The following is a 14,475-nucleotide window of genomic DNA, read 5'->3' as shown; positions in this document are numbered from 1 at the left end:
GGTGGGGGGGTGGGGGTGGGGGAAGGGCCCGTTTGCATTCTTGGTTCAATACTGCCATCAAGCGGAATTCCTTTTTTATCTAGTGAACCCCCTCGCTGCCTTTTGCTTGGGAGTAAAGTTGGACTTTTATTTGGGACAGCATAGGGATCTTATGTGCAAGTCTCCACTTACCAGTGTTGCCGAACTTTCTTCCCAACTTTTGATGCTTTAGAGAGCTAAAGGAGGGCAGAGCATGGGCCCTTTGTGCCCTCAGTTTTTTGTTTGGGGAATTGTAGGTTTGGACCCTGTGGTATTTTTCTTTGAGTATGTTTGGATGAGTATAGGTTCCCCTGGTTTGTGCTCTGGGTCTTTTCCAGGTGTGGTTTTGACCATGTGCCTCTTCCCCTAGGAGTGGAAGCATATTGGCTTTGTGTTTCCGAGTGCCCTTGAAACCTTTCTCTTGGTCCTGCTATAACCTTTGTAAAGAGGGGAATGGCAATTTGCAGCAGTGTTCTCTTTTGGTCAGCGAAGGACTCATAGTATCTTCAGGTCATCAAAAGGATATGCACACTTTGTTGTTTCCCATCCTTGATTTTCTTTGCTTTGTGTCTAGAGATTTTACTTGGCCCAGTCCTGAGGTAAGTTAGTCAATTTTGTTGGGGCTCCTTTTTGTCCTCCAGACTAACTCGTTTGTGCCAGTGTCTGTGCCTGATCCTTGGAGGCTCCATGAGACTAGAGGCATGTCTTTCTTGTCCTTCCATCTTCTTTGCAGGGTTGTTGGACTTCTTGATCACAGTGCTGGTTTCCATTGGTCACCAAAGAACTTGTGTTTGCTTTTTTGAGGCCCCTTGATCAGGCTGGCCTTTGAGTGACTTGTTACAATTTTCCATGTTGATAGTCCCGTGCTCCACTGTGTCTGCTGGTGGCTGTAATACTGCGCCTACACCGAGCATGTTTTTTGAGCTTTTCGAAAAACCTAGGATGATAATGAAATATCTACAGATATGTTCTTGTAGGTCACTGAGGTCTCTCATTGGGGAGTAATTGCATTTTTGTCATGAAGGCAGGCAGAGAGGACACTACGTAGACCAGGTCCTGCAGGTTGTAGCGCTAGACTTTGAGGTAAACATCCACCACCCCCAATGTGGCTATGACGATGAAACTTCTTGTGTCAACTAGAGGGCACCTCGTTGGGGTTTTTTTCTCCCTTAGCTATGGGTGGAGTGAGAGGACTTTGAGTGAAGGGGTGGTTTGGCATTTCTGGTGCAATACTGCCTCCTAAATATCTAATTGGATATCATACTAACCTTGCTCCTGGGAAGGAGTAAGAAGAATGAAGTGTGGGCCAAGGAAGAGGGTCCCCAGGATGCCAAGAGATCCACTAGGCACTAGGGAGAGTGAAGCCCAAAGCCAAGTGAGACCTTGGAAACTCCAGAGACAGGCATGAGCAAAATCACATAGCATGAATTCTTGGCTGGCCCCACATAGGAAGCCAAGCCTCAGGACCCTTGCGGCTCCCATGCCTGTGCCAATCTAGAGGAATTCTCTCCAAAGGAGCCCTGGTCAGCATTTTGGGGGTCTTTGGCCACATTCACCTTTCCCTCAGTGCAAAAGCAAGTTTAGCCTGTGTGGGCGCAATGCCTCGGATGTCTCTTCTTGGCAAGCCAAGCCAGACTACTAAGAGCTCTAGAGTGGGACTTCTGTTGCTGCTATAGAAACATGCTAAGTGATGAATCTCTGTTGAACCCAGGATTAGATATGGAGCCTGACTACCCAGTGCCGAAGGGACCTGACACAGAATGAGAGCCCTCAGAGTTCAGAAGAGAACTGCCCTCCAGACAAAGGAGTCAGGGTTGAAGGATATCTTCTGCTGAGCCTGAAATGGAATCAGCAGCTGGGGTGCCATCACCTGGGTTCTCCAAGGATTCTGGCACAATCGTATCTGCAGGGCTCCTGGAGCCACCTCCCTAAGAGTAGAGGACTGGAGAGGAGCAGAGTAATGAGGACACCCTGGCCAGTCATTTGCATTCTTTAGCTTTCTCAGCCACCTTCCCCCAAGAAGTCCTGAGATTCACACATGGAATGAGAAGGCACGGTCCTGGCTTCCATTCACCTCTGGCTCTCCAGGCCTCAACCCCATGCTTCCTCCCACAACGGGGGAATCACCAAGAGGTCTGAAGACACTGTCTAAAACTCAAGAGCTGTTGGGTTAACAGAACTCAACCCTCCTATCCCCAAGGTGGGCCACAGATGAAGCATGTCCGCCAAAGACAGGATCGAGGCACATCCTCCCAAGCACACAGCCTTTTCTCCTAGACCGTGAGTGTCCCTATAACCCACTTCTGGAAGACCCTCTTGGGTGGCTCGTGCTCTTTGCCTAGCTCTTAGCTGTTGGGTGTCAGTAGGGGAGCAAGTCTCCAGGCTCTACTTCCTCCACACATACCCCTTGTTCTCACCCCTCTTGGAAGGGTGCTGAAACCCATTTCCTGCCCCTTCATTTCATACGTGTGAGTCATTTGAATGTGTGTCTAGCTGTCCTTATGTGGGCTTATGCTTTCTGAGGGGGGGGGCGTCAACCCTCTTTGCCAAGCCTTGGGTCCAGGTCCCAACATATGATCTGTTTAGTCCCAGTTTAAAGTGGTCTTGGAGAACCTGGCTACGTCAGTCAGTAGAGCATGTGACTCTTGATCTCAGGGTTGTGATTTTGAGCCCCACGTTGAGTGTAGAGCTTTAAAAAATTTAAAATGGTCTTAGTGTGCTCTTCTGGGCAGGGCTGATGGCTCTACCCATAAGAACATGGACCCTGTGTGGGAAATCTCCGGAGTATCCTCAAAGAAGAGGACTTGGGTCATACACCCATATACAGGGAAGGAGGCCAAGGAATAGGGTGGTTCGGGGCTACAGCATTTCTAATCACAAGTGCAGAAAAGAGACCTGGATCCGCTCAGTCGGGAATATGATGTAGTGAAACTTGTCCCAGCATCTCCTGTCCCATCCCATCATATGATGAGTGGGTATCTGCATCCTGTGTCTTATGTGACAAGTTAGGCCTTCTCAGGTACTGTGGGGCATGGCACCCGGACTCTTTTAAGTGGAAGACAAAATACAAAATATAAAAAATATAACTCTAGCTCTAACCTGCAATTTGAATTGCTCTTTTTTGTCTGGGTCTAGTACCAAATGATCCAGTTCTCCATCTTTCATGCAAAATGCTGCCCCTGAGAGGGTGACCACCTCCTACCCTTCCCGGGATTATATGGTTTTTGAGCCTGGAGCTTCCAATCCTGGGTTCCCCATGGCCCTGAGACCCCGCACTGACCATGCTCACCTCGGAATCAAAGGCAAGGTTCCACAGGCCAGATGCCCGGGAGTAGGAGCCTCGGCGCTCTTTGTTCCCTTAACATGGCGGCTGCCGAGGCCATGCCCCTGCAGTCTGGGGAGGCTAGAGGCCTGAGGGTAGGCAGCCTGGTGCACTGGGGCTCCTTGTTGTGGGAGCCCAGCTCCATCCGCCCTGTGTCGCTTCCCCGCCAATTCTGGAGCTGTGCCCATTCGCTGTGTTCAGCCCAGAAGCTTGTGGGTGCCCCAAACCCACCCTTCCTCCCATCCGAGGCCTTTCTGAGCGGCCGCACAGACAGATGCTGCAGGCCTTGCTCAAAAAGGTTCCACTTGATGGCACTGTTGCTCCAGAAAAGCCATCCTTGGTTGCTGTGGGGCCTTCCCTCCTCCCTTTTGTGTATTAAAAAGGGCTCGTGGAGGCCCAGAAGCCATCTAACCCCAAATAGGGTTGCTATACTGGGCTGTTGGGAGGTCGTGGCTCTTCCTCTTGGGCTTATTGGCAGTAGGAATGTACCATGATGACAGCCAAAGGAATCCGAACATGCTTGGATCCACGTCTCTCCAGGAGTTTTATGTACACATTTCCCGGGAGCAGGGACCCTGTGGTGGTGGTTGTTTTGGTACACTTGTGACTAGACCTCCACGTGGGAGTGTTTGGGCAGAATCCTTGCTTTCTGAGGACATTGGTTCGTAACAGTAGGTGGCACAAGTTCTTGATGTCCCCTTTTCTCCTTGAGGTATCGCCTGTCTTCTGTGCTCCCCCAACTACTTCATCCAGCTTAAGGGCTCAGGAGCAGGCCCTAGAGGGTGTGGGCCATTGTGGCAGCAAGAAGAAATGACAGGATCCAGGTCTGGTTAGAGGAAGGGAGGTGGGCTACTCAGGCTCACCTCCAGGAGCCTCAGGCAGTCACTCTGCCATCATGTGCCCCGGGATGGTTGTGGGTGGGTGCAGGGTGTTAGGGTCCACGGGACAGGTGGAGAGCCCAGTGACTCCATCCACACAGTCAGATGACCTGGGTGAGGGCCACTCTGTTCAGGAGACCCTGCTGGGACACCATCCTTGGGAATGTGTCCGTATTCCACTTGGAAAATCCACTTTCATTCACCTTTCATTCATTCATTTGTAAATACATACACACACATAGAAGCGTCTGTGTGTTACATACACAGTTGACCCTTGAAGACCATGGGTTTGAATTGCATTGATCTGAATTGCATAAGGCACTTAAGTATGCACTGTAAATGTGTTTTCCTTATGCTTTTCTTAAAAAATTTCTCTCCAGTTCACTTTAAGAATACACAAGTGACAGGTAGAAAATAAGTGTTAATTGTTTATGTAATTGGAGAGATCTCTGGTCAACCATTGTTATTAGGTTTCGGGGGGAGTGAAAAGTTGTACATGGATTTTCAACTGGGCGAGGGCACTTGTCAGCTTCCAACCCCCATGTTACTCAGCTGTCAACTGCATGTAAAATTTCCCTTCTGTACTTTTCCCTATAACTGCCTGGAGACACCAATGTGGAAAGAAATTTCTCCAAACCAAAGCAGATATCCTTACCCTTGTGTGATGGCTGCTCCCAAGTTGTCTCCATCTTTCATCCTCCATCCCTCAGTGGGGACTTAATTTTTGTCATGAATCTTTTGGGGTTCAATGATAATGAAATCCAACAGATCCCGAGGGCATTCTCCATTTCCCTTGCCCTGACTCCCTAAAGCTCCTGTAGTAATAACACTCTTTTGCATTTGACTGCTCTCACAGCCAGGAAGTCCCCTGGCTTTGGCACATCTGTACAAAATCAATGTCCTGTTATACTTGATCCTTTATATTTCTTTTATAACAGTACCTAGTGTCCAATGCCTTGGATCCTTCCTGGGGGCAGAGGCATAGGCTACTTCAGTTGTCCTTTCTCTTTGGACACTAGGTTCTCTTTTCTCTCTTGCTACTCTTCTCTCTGCAACTTGGGGCTTTGGCATCTGTGGTACAGTGTCAGACTGCCTTCCCATCTGACCTGCGTGTGTCACCGTCCACTCCAGAACCTGGGGGCCATCACTGGAGAAGAGCTAGGTCCTCAGTCCTTGTCCATTGTCTCTCTTGCTGTGGGTGATTCGTCTTCCTCTTGACTCCAGTGACAGTGGGCTGCTGCACTAACCCTAACCTTCGTGTCTGGCTGCTAGGTGTTTCCCGTTTAGACTGCTCTCAGTCACTGGGGAGAATGTTCTGGAAGTATGTGCTCCGCGGGGCACTGGCTGTGCCTCTCTTCCTATCTTCACTGTGTTTACAGATGTCTGAGACAAACGTGGAGTGCAAAGAAATAGCCATGGATACTTTTCAGGTTCACTGCTAGGGTGCCTAGATGGGGAGTCATTGCTTTCGTGTTATGAAGTCCGGGAGGATGCTAGAGAGACCCAGGCCCTGCAGGATGGAGCGCCAGACTTTGAGGCTTGTGTCCCTTTACCCCAAAGTGACCATGATGGTGAGCCACCTTGTGTTAGCCAGGCTGCACACAGGCTGCCAGTTTTTCTGTTAGCGAAGGGCGGAGGGAGGGGACTCGGATGGAGGGGCAGGTTCGCATTTCTGGTGCAATACTGCCCTCAAGAGGAAATGCTTTTGCAAATCTTGCAAACCTTGTACCATCACTTCCTGGGGAGGAGTGACAAAGGAGTGAGGCATGGGGGAAGGTCGGCGTCCCTGGGAGGTGAAGAGGTCCACTCGACACAGGGGTAGGCGTGGCGCAAAGCTGAGTCAGGCCATGGGAGCATCAGAGACAGGCACGGGTACAAGATCTTGGTCTCCAGACCTGGAGGTCTGACACAGGGAGCAAAGGTTTGGGATCTTGGTGGCTGCCATGTCTGGACAGGCCTAGAAAAACTGGCTCCAAAGGAGCCCAGGCCAGGGGGCTGTGGGTATTTGGCCATGTGTCCCTTCCATTAGGCAAGAGAACACATTTGGCCTGGGTAGGCCCAGGGGGTTGAACCTTTTGTGTTCAACCTGTTTTCCTTACCTTGGGGCCAGGTCCTGATGTATATGGTCTGATTCTCCCTAGCTTAAAGTGGTCTCCATATGGGGCGCCTGAGTGGCAGAGTAGCTGAGTCGCTTAAGGGTCCATCTCTTGATTTTGGTTCAGGTCATGATCTCAGGGTTGTGGGACCGAGCCCCACATTGGGCTCTGCTGGGTGTGGAGCCTGCTGAAGGTTCTCCCTCTGCTTCCCCCCACAGCCACCGACCCATTCCTGCTCTCTCTCTCATGCTCTCTCTAGAAAAAGAATAATGAGATAAAAAAAAAAAAAATAAAGTGGTCTCTATCTGCCCCTGCTGCAGGCCAGTGGGTGCACCACAGAACATATATCCCACGTGGGAAATCCCAGGAGTCTCCACAAAGAGGATCCAGTTCATACACCTGTATGTGGGGAGGTTGCTCTGGAATATGGTGTTCCTGGGCTGCAAAGTTCCTGAAGTGTATGAGGAGAATACCTGGATTCTCTCACTTTGGGGGATGATGTCCACCTCAAGGTACTAATCCTGGGCACGTCTGCTCCTGTTCCCTCCCATCCTTAGTGCATATCCACACCCTTTGTCATATGGGACAGGTAGGGCTGTCTGGGATACAGTGGGGCCTGGGCCTCAGATTCTTTTTAGTGGGAACCAAAGTAAGCAAAACAACTCTAGTTCTAACATGTGGTGCACTGGCATTCTTCTTCCTTGTCTGGGCCTAGTACCAAAATCGTCAAGAAATTCTTTTTTTTTTTTTTAAGATTTTATTTATTCATTTGAGACAGAGATACAGAGAGAGAACATGAGCAGGAGAAGAGGCAGAGGGAGAGGGAGAAGTAGGCTCCCTGCTGAGCCAGGAGCCCGATGTGGGGCTGGATCCTAGGACCCTGGGATCATCACCCAAGCTGAAGGCAGACGCTTAACCATCTGAGCCACCCAGGCGCCCCAAGGAAATTCTTTATCCTGTCTGCAGAATGCTGCCCTGACAAAGTGGCTCTTACCTCCCCTTTCTCCTGTTCCTGTGGTGTCTTGGCCTGGGCACTCCAGTCCTGGGTTCCTTGTTGCCCTGAGACCCGAGAAACTCCACTGGCCAAACTTGCTTTGGACTGAAGGCAAGGATCCACAGGCCAGGTGACCTGGATTATGAACTTCCGGGACTGGGTTCCTAACACGTCGCCTGCCGAGGCCACGCCCCACAGCCTGGGGAAGCCAGCATTCTTTGTAGCCAGAGCTGGGTTCCGTCCATCCTGTGTTGTTTCCTGATATTGGAGGTGGCCAGGCTGCTGGGTCTGATCCAGAATGTTCGGGGTGCCCCAGTCCCACCCTTCTTCCCACCATAGAGCTTCCTCAGAGGATCCACAGACAGCATCTGCAGGCTTTGCTCAGAAAGTATCCCCCTGAAGGCACTGTTGCTCCAGAAATGCCAACACAAGGCTTTTGCAAGTGTGGCTGCTCAGCCTTTTGAGAATCAGAAAAGGCCCCCTGGAAGGGGGGGAGGCTGGTGTTAAGTCATCCATGCTTTTCAAGTGGGGTTGACTCTACTAGGCTTTTGGGGCAGGTCCTGGTTTTTTCCTTTGGGTTTCTTGCTGGCAGTAGGAATATCCATATAGACACTCAAGGAATACATCCATCATCACATCTCAGTTTTAAGCCTGCATTTCTTAGCAACAGGGACCCTGTTTTCTGTGCATTTTTGTGGGTGGAGATCCATATGGGTGTTCTGGGGCAGAATCCTAGTTTTCCAAGGACATTGATTTATAGCAATAGGTGTCAGGATGACCTGTATGGTCCCCTGTTCTTCTTGAGGTATTGCCTCTCTTCTGTGCTCAGCCAAGTACTACATCTAGCTTTAGGGCTCAGGAGGCAGCCCTAGAGGGAGTAGGCAATTATGGCAGCAAGAGGAACTGATAAGGTCCAGGTCTGGTTAGAAGAGGGGAGGTGGATTGCCCAGGCTCACCTCCAGGAAGGAGCCTCAGGCAGTCACTTTGCCGTTGGGTGCCCCCAGGATGGTTGTGGACAGGTAGGGGGCAGTGACGTCCATGGGACAGTGGCCCCGTGGCTCCGTCTACACAGTTATGACCTTGATGAGGATCATTTGTTCATCAGCCTTTTCTAAGAAGCAGTTCTTGAGAGAATGTCTGTACTCTACCCTCAAACCCCCAGTCATTTGTTTATTCATACATATATACATCGTGTGTACGTGGAAATGTGTATTTCCAAACTCCTGTACTTTTCCGTAACGCCTTGGAGATGCTATTGTGGGTAGAAATTTCTCCCAGTCAAAGCAAAAGCTCTTACCATTGCTTGGTGACTGTTCTCAATTTGTCCATCTGTCTTCTAATCCCCTTCCTGCATTGGGAACCTCTTGTGGTTTTTCACTGTGTATGTTTTGGCGTTAAATGCCATTGACAACAATCCAGACACAGAGGGCCATCTACATTTCACCTGTTTTTGCCTCCACAGTGCTCACAGAATAATACACATTCTTTTGTCTTTGGCTGCTGTCCCAGCATCTAGGTGGCCTTGGCACATCTATGCCAGAGTAAACGTCCTGTTCCACTTGAACCTGTCCTTTTCTTACAGCCTGTGTCTCTGCCTGGGGGCAGGAACATAGGTTATTTCATGTGGCCCTTCTCTTTGGACATTAGATTTCTCTTTTCATCTTCTATGCTAGGAGTGGCTCTGAGGCTGTGGACAGGTTTCTGTTTACCAGAGTTCGAGTGCACATGACCGGATACGTTTTCCAGTGTCATTGTCCACCCAGAGGAAATCGGTTGGTCAAACTGTAAGTCAGCCACATCCTAGAGTAAATGCCTTCATCACTAGAAAGTCAATGTGGTGGGTCTGTTTGGGGCCAGAGAGGAGAAAGTTGGTGCCCATTTACCTGCATGTCACATGACCTGCTGGTCAGTTGAGAATCCATTTATAGAGAAGGATCCTAAGGATATAGGACTCTGAATTCTTTGGGTCAGGATACACCATTGGTAGGGAGTAGGGGTGCAGGTCTTGTTTCTCTCCTTTGCTTACTTAATAAGCTTTTAAAGCCTTTGGCTGAGATGGAGCTTGCAAGGCAGTTCCAAAGGAAAATGGCCTTCATCATTGTGAGCCAGTGTTTAGGGCTTGAAATGTCCATGTCATTTGCAATAAAATTGGGTTGGTGGGAAATGGGAAAGCCTGGTAATGAGTCTGGGAGGGGGTACTTTCTGAATTGATTTTTACTAATGTGTATACAACTCTGAATATGCTAAAAACCACAGAATTGTTCACTCTAAAGAAGTTAATTGTATGGTATATACTGCAGTTAAAGCAGTACTCAGAATTATAATTGTATGAACATGTATTTTAAAAAAGAGGAGACTTTAAATCAACAACCTGTTGATTTTTAAAAAATCTTAGAAATAAGATCAGCAAACTAACACAAAGCAAAAGCAGAGAGAAGGAAATAAGGCAAGGATAAAGGAAATACAGAAGAGGAGAAGAAAACTAAAGTCAGTTCTTTGAAAAGATTAAATTGATCTTTAGCTAGACTGGAGAAAATAGAAATAACAAGTTAAAAATGTAAGGAGACATTATGGCCTATGTCAGAGAAATCAGATGGGTGATTGGATTGTATTATGAACAACTATACTCAACAATTAATAAGGTAAAATTAGTAGAAACACACAAGGTACCCAAAGCTGACTCAAGCAGGTATAGATGATCTTAACAGACCTTTAGCAGTTACATATTTTGATTAAGTAGTTAAAAATCTATCACATACAATTCCAGGACAAGATGTCATCACTGGGAAATTTCACCACTTAAAGAGTAATTGGCACTAATCCTCAAATCTTCTAATAAATTGGGGACACATCTATATTAGGGCTCCCCAGAGAAACTGAGCCATATAGAGAAATGAAGAGATTTATTTTATGAAATTGGTTCATGTGATAGTTGAGGCTGAGAAGTACAAAATCTGCACGGTAGGCTGGCATGCTTAAGATCCATGAGATGGAGTGTTACAGCAGAGTGGAGGTAGAACCCTCTTCTTTGTGGGACTTCTGTTGTTTGTCTCCTATGGCCTTCAACTGATTGGATGAAGCTCACCTGCCTTGTAGATAGTAATCTGATTTAATGATTGAAATGTTAATCTCATCTAAAAATACCTTCACGTCACCATTTAGATTGGTGTTGGACCAAACATCTAGGTGCCATGGCTTAGCCATGTTGACACATAAGATTAACTGTCATAACATCCTGTGTCATTCTTTGAGACCAGCATTACCCTGGTACCAAAGCCAGGCAAAAATAACACAAGAAAACTACAGGCCAATATCTTGTCTGACTATACACATAAAAATCCTCAGCAAAATACTAGCAAACATAATCCAAGCATATTTAAAGATTATATACCAAGATCAAGTGAATTTTACTCTAGGAAAGCAAGGGTAGATGAATGTGAGGAAATTAATCCATGTAATATACACATAAATAGAATGAAGGTGAAAACCCACATGATCATCTCAACTGATGCAGAATAACCCCTTGACAAAATACCCTTTTTTAAAGAAAAAGATTTTATTTATTTATTTAACAGAGAGAGACACAGTGAGAGAGGGAACACAAGCCTGGGGAGTGGGAGAGGGAGAAACAGGCTTCCCATTGAGCAGGGAGCCCAATGCGGGGCTCGATCCCAGGACCTGGGATCATGACCTGAGCCGAAGGCAGACGCCCAACAACTGAGCCACCCAGGCGCGCCTGACCCATGACTTTTAATTGGTTTGTTTTGTCACTCAAATGTACACTTGATATACTGTAGGTCACCATGTCAAATCCTGATAATGAATTTGGCAAAGGTGCAGAATGTAAGATCAACATGCAAACATGGTTGTGTTGGCCATAAATGCAACCACATGTATCTACTTCTGGCAAATGGAGGCTTACACACAGACACTAGAAAGAGAAGGCAGTGTGAAGATAGAACAGAGATATGTGGCCATGAACCAAGGGATGCCAAAAGTTCTGGAAGGTGGAAAAGGCAAGGAAGAAACTGTCTCCTGTAGGTTCTAGGGAATGTGGCCCTACCAACACCTTGATTCTTCTGTCCCCCAGAACTGTGGGAGAGAAATTTTTGTTGTTATAAACCACTCAGTTTGTGGTAATTTGATGTGGCAGCCCTAAGAAACTAATACAATTATCCTTACACCATTTTAATTCCTTTTTACCTTCTACACGAATTTCATGTTCCCTATGGCATTTCCAATTATTTAGATACTTTACTGAAAAAGAAACACAAGATGGTGAGTTCACAAAGGGAAAGAGTCAGCAATCATAGTCTCTTAACATCATACCATACTTGTACACAGCTATGCAGTTACTTGCACATTAATGACAACCAGTGCCTAGAAGATGCCCTTTGATCATTTACTTTGTTGCCTTTGATTATTAGACTCCAGTCTGGAGAATCGAGTGCTGCTATTCAAGAATCAATACATGGAGTTCAGGTTTATATATTTATTTCTGCTTCGTTTCATAATTTAGAGCAGACAGTATGATTATGGAGCAGGACATCCCTAAACAAAGGTAATGGTGGATATAATATACCAGTTAGTAGGGGCGCCTGGGTGGCTCAGTCGTTAAGCGTCTGCCTTTGGCTCAGGTCATGATCCCAGGTCCTGGGATCGAGCCCCGCATTGGGCTCCCTGCTCCGCGGGAAGCCTGCTTCTCCCTCTCCCACTCCCCCTGCTTGTGTTCCTGCTCTTGCAATCTCTCTGTCAATTAAATAAATAAAATCTTTAAAAAAAATAATACACCAGTTAGTAGAGGTAAAGGAGTTGGAGGAGGAGGAGCAATTCCTATGGGTAGAGATGGTGCTGGGAGAGCTGGTGGCGCGGGGATGGCCCTCTCTCTGCCTATGGAAGTGAAGTGGTGGGGAGGTCCTGGAATTTATGAGCAACCTCCAAGTCCATGTTCCTGTAATATAAATAATTCAATGTTTAAATACTTTTAATAGAATATGCAGCCCAGAGTACACAGCAATAGACACTTGTGACTTTATAGATTATATACTGCATATTAATTTATCAGCATTCAGTGACAGTACATGCAAAGGACTTGTATAGATATTCGATGAGCACTTTAAACACTACACAATGACTACTTCCGCTAACACTGATACTAGGAGAGCTGGCCTCCTCATCAAAGACCTTGTGAAATAGTACTGCAAAATAATGAAAACCTAGATTTTGTGATAAACCTATGCAAAGGAGAATTCCTCTGTCTGGCTGGGACTGTTAAGACTAGTTGGTTCACATGTAGATAACACAAGGTCACGGGTTGATCCCTAAGGGAGCGGAGCGCCAAGAGTCCGTCTTATGGCAGTGGGGACTGAGCTGTTTTCTAATACCAATAACTAAAAATAAGTAATATCCATTTGCATAGGAACAATGCTTATCAAAAATTTTTCCTCACTTTTGATCATCATTAGGAGTCCATAATGTAGCTAGGAAAACTAGTTTGATCTCACTACTTACAAAAGAGTTACCAAACTCTAGGAATTTAAGTGACTGATGCAATGTCTTGGATTTAATCAGTTCTAAAGCTTAGATCTCCTAATAAAGATTTTAAATGTAATGGGATATTTTGGCATAGATAACTTTATATATCCACCTACACTTTCTTTTTTGACATGATGGTAGTCGAGGTTTAAAGAGGTATAAAAAGCTTCTGGAATTATTAAAATTATTGAGGATTTTCTTTTTGCAAGGAATTACCATAGACCCAATTTTTCAAATCATCATGAAAATTTCCTCTCAGCAGTGTTGCTCCAAAACATATTCTGTCACAACATCCAGGCCAATTTAATGAGCTTTTTCCCCACCTGAAAAAGATACGTTGTTTTGAAAAATCTTATTTGTAGAGTTATTGAAACTAAAATGCATAATTGCAAGTCTGGTTGTGGTCACATTTTCCTTCCATCTGACAAGATCATTTTCTTTTATTTATTTGAGACAGAGTGTGCATGAGCTGGAGGGAGGGGGAAGATGACACTGAGGGAGAGAAAGAACCTTAAGCAGACTCCCTGATAAGTGCAGAGCCCTACAAGCCTGGATCCCAGGACCCTGAGATGACCTGAGCTGAAACCAAGAGTCAGATGCTTAACCAACTGAGCCACCCCGGCGCCCCTAGATTATTTTCTACCATTGAACTCAATGTGTCAGGACAAAAAGTCTGTGTAGCTTCATTACCTTGGTCTGATGTTGCTGGAATTCTGTTCCAAGGTCTTTGAATTTTTATTCCTTGAAGCTCATCTTGAACTTGTGGTCAGGTTCTGAATTCTTCACTTCTGTGCATTAATCACCACTATGAATGTACAGTTTCAGGAAGGCCTTAAATAATATTACATGTTAAATAAATGGAGGATTTTTTGCTTGCTGAAGTCTCAGACACTCAGAAGTTCAGAGTTCCTGATTATTTTCATGACAGTTCTCTGTGGAGGCAGGGCTGGTGGCTGTCGTGGTAGCAAGATGAAATATACCCCTGACTTAAGGTGAAAAACCATTTCTCACTTCTGGAAAATAAAAATGAAAAAATGAGAGGACAGAGTAGTTTTTCTTCATATACCGTGACCACATTTATTGTTCTGTTGAAAATTGTACTTAACTTCTAAGACTTAATTAGAAAGTGAATCCTCATAAGCCAGTGGCTCGGCAGAAACTCTCATTCATGCCTGGTGGCAATGCTAAATGCCACTTCAGAAGATAGTTTTCATATAAAAAAGTAAACATACTCTTTTTTTAGAGAGGGTACAGGTGGGGCGGGGGGGGGGCAGAGGGAGAAGCAGACTCCCCTCTGAGCAAGGACCCTGATATGAGGCTCGATCCCAGGACCCTGAGATCATGACCTGAGCCAAAGGCAGACGTTTAACCAACTAAGCCACCCAAGTGCCCAAAAAGTAAACATCCTCTTACCATAAGATCCTGCAATTACACTTATTGGTATTTATTTACCGGAGTGAGTTGAAAACACGTCCGTACAGAAGCCTGTACACGAATGTTCACAGCAGCTTTACTCGTAATTGCCAAAACACGGAAGCAACCAAGATGTCCTTCAGTAGGTGAATGGATAAATGAATGGTAAATGTAAATGGAATAAAAGAAATAAACAAGCTACAAAAAGACACTGGGGGG

The 14,475-nt window shown here is 46.2% G+C and overlaps 1 long non-coding RNA gene across 1 annotated transcript in view; it reads left to right on the top strand.

Annotated features, from left to right (window-relative positions):
- Positions 1–8,786: 8,786 nt before the first annotated feature.
- Positions 8,787–14,475, top strand: part of LOC141372002 (uncharacterized) — a 13,144-nt gene continuing 7,455 nt past the window's right edge. Inside the window, exon 1 of the long non-coding RNA XR_012377357.1 lies at positions 8,787–9,092. This is a non-coding gene — a long non-coding RNA (uncharacterized lncRNA). The remainder of the gene's footprint in view (positions 9,093–14,475) is intronic.

This window comes from Callorhinus ursinus, unplaced genomic scaffold (assembly GCF_003265705.2).
Source record: "Callorhinus ursinus isolate GAN/ISIS: 27379988/994484 unplaced genomic scaffold, GSC_fseal_2.0 scaffold277, whole genome shotgun sequence".
NCBI lineage: Eukaryota > Metazoa > Chordata > Mammalia > Carnivora > Otariidae > Callorhinus > Callorhinus ursinus.
Note: the sequence above shows the minus strand (reverse complement) of the source record. Positions and strands in the feature narration are given on the sequence as shown.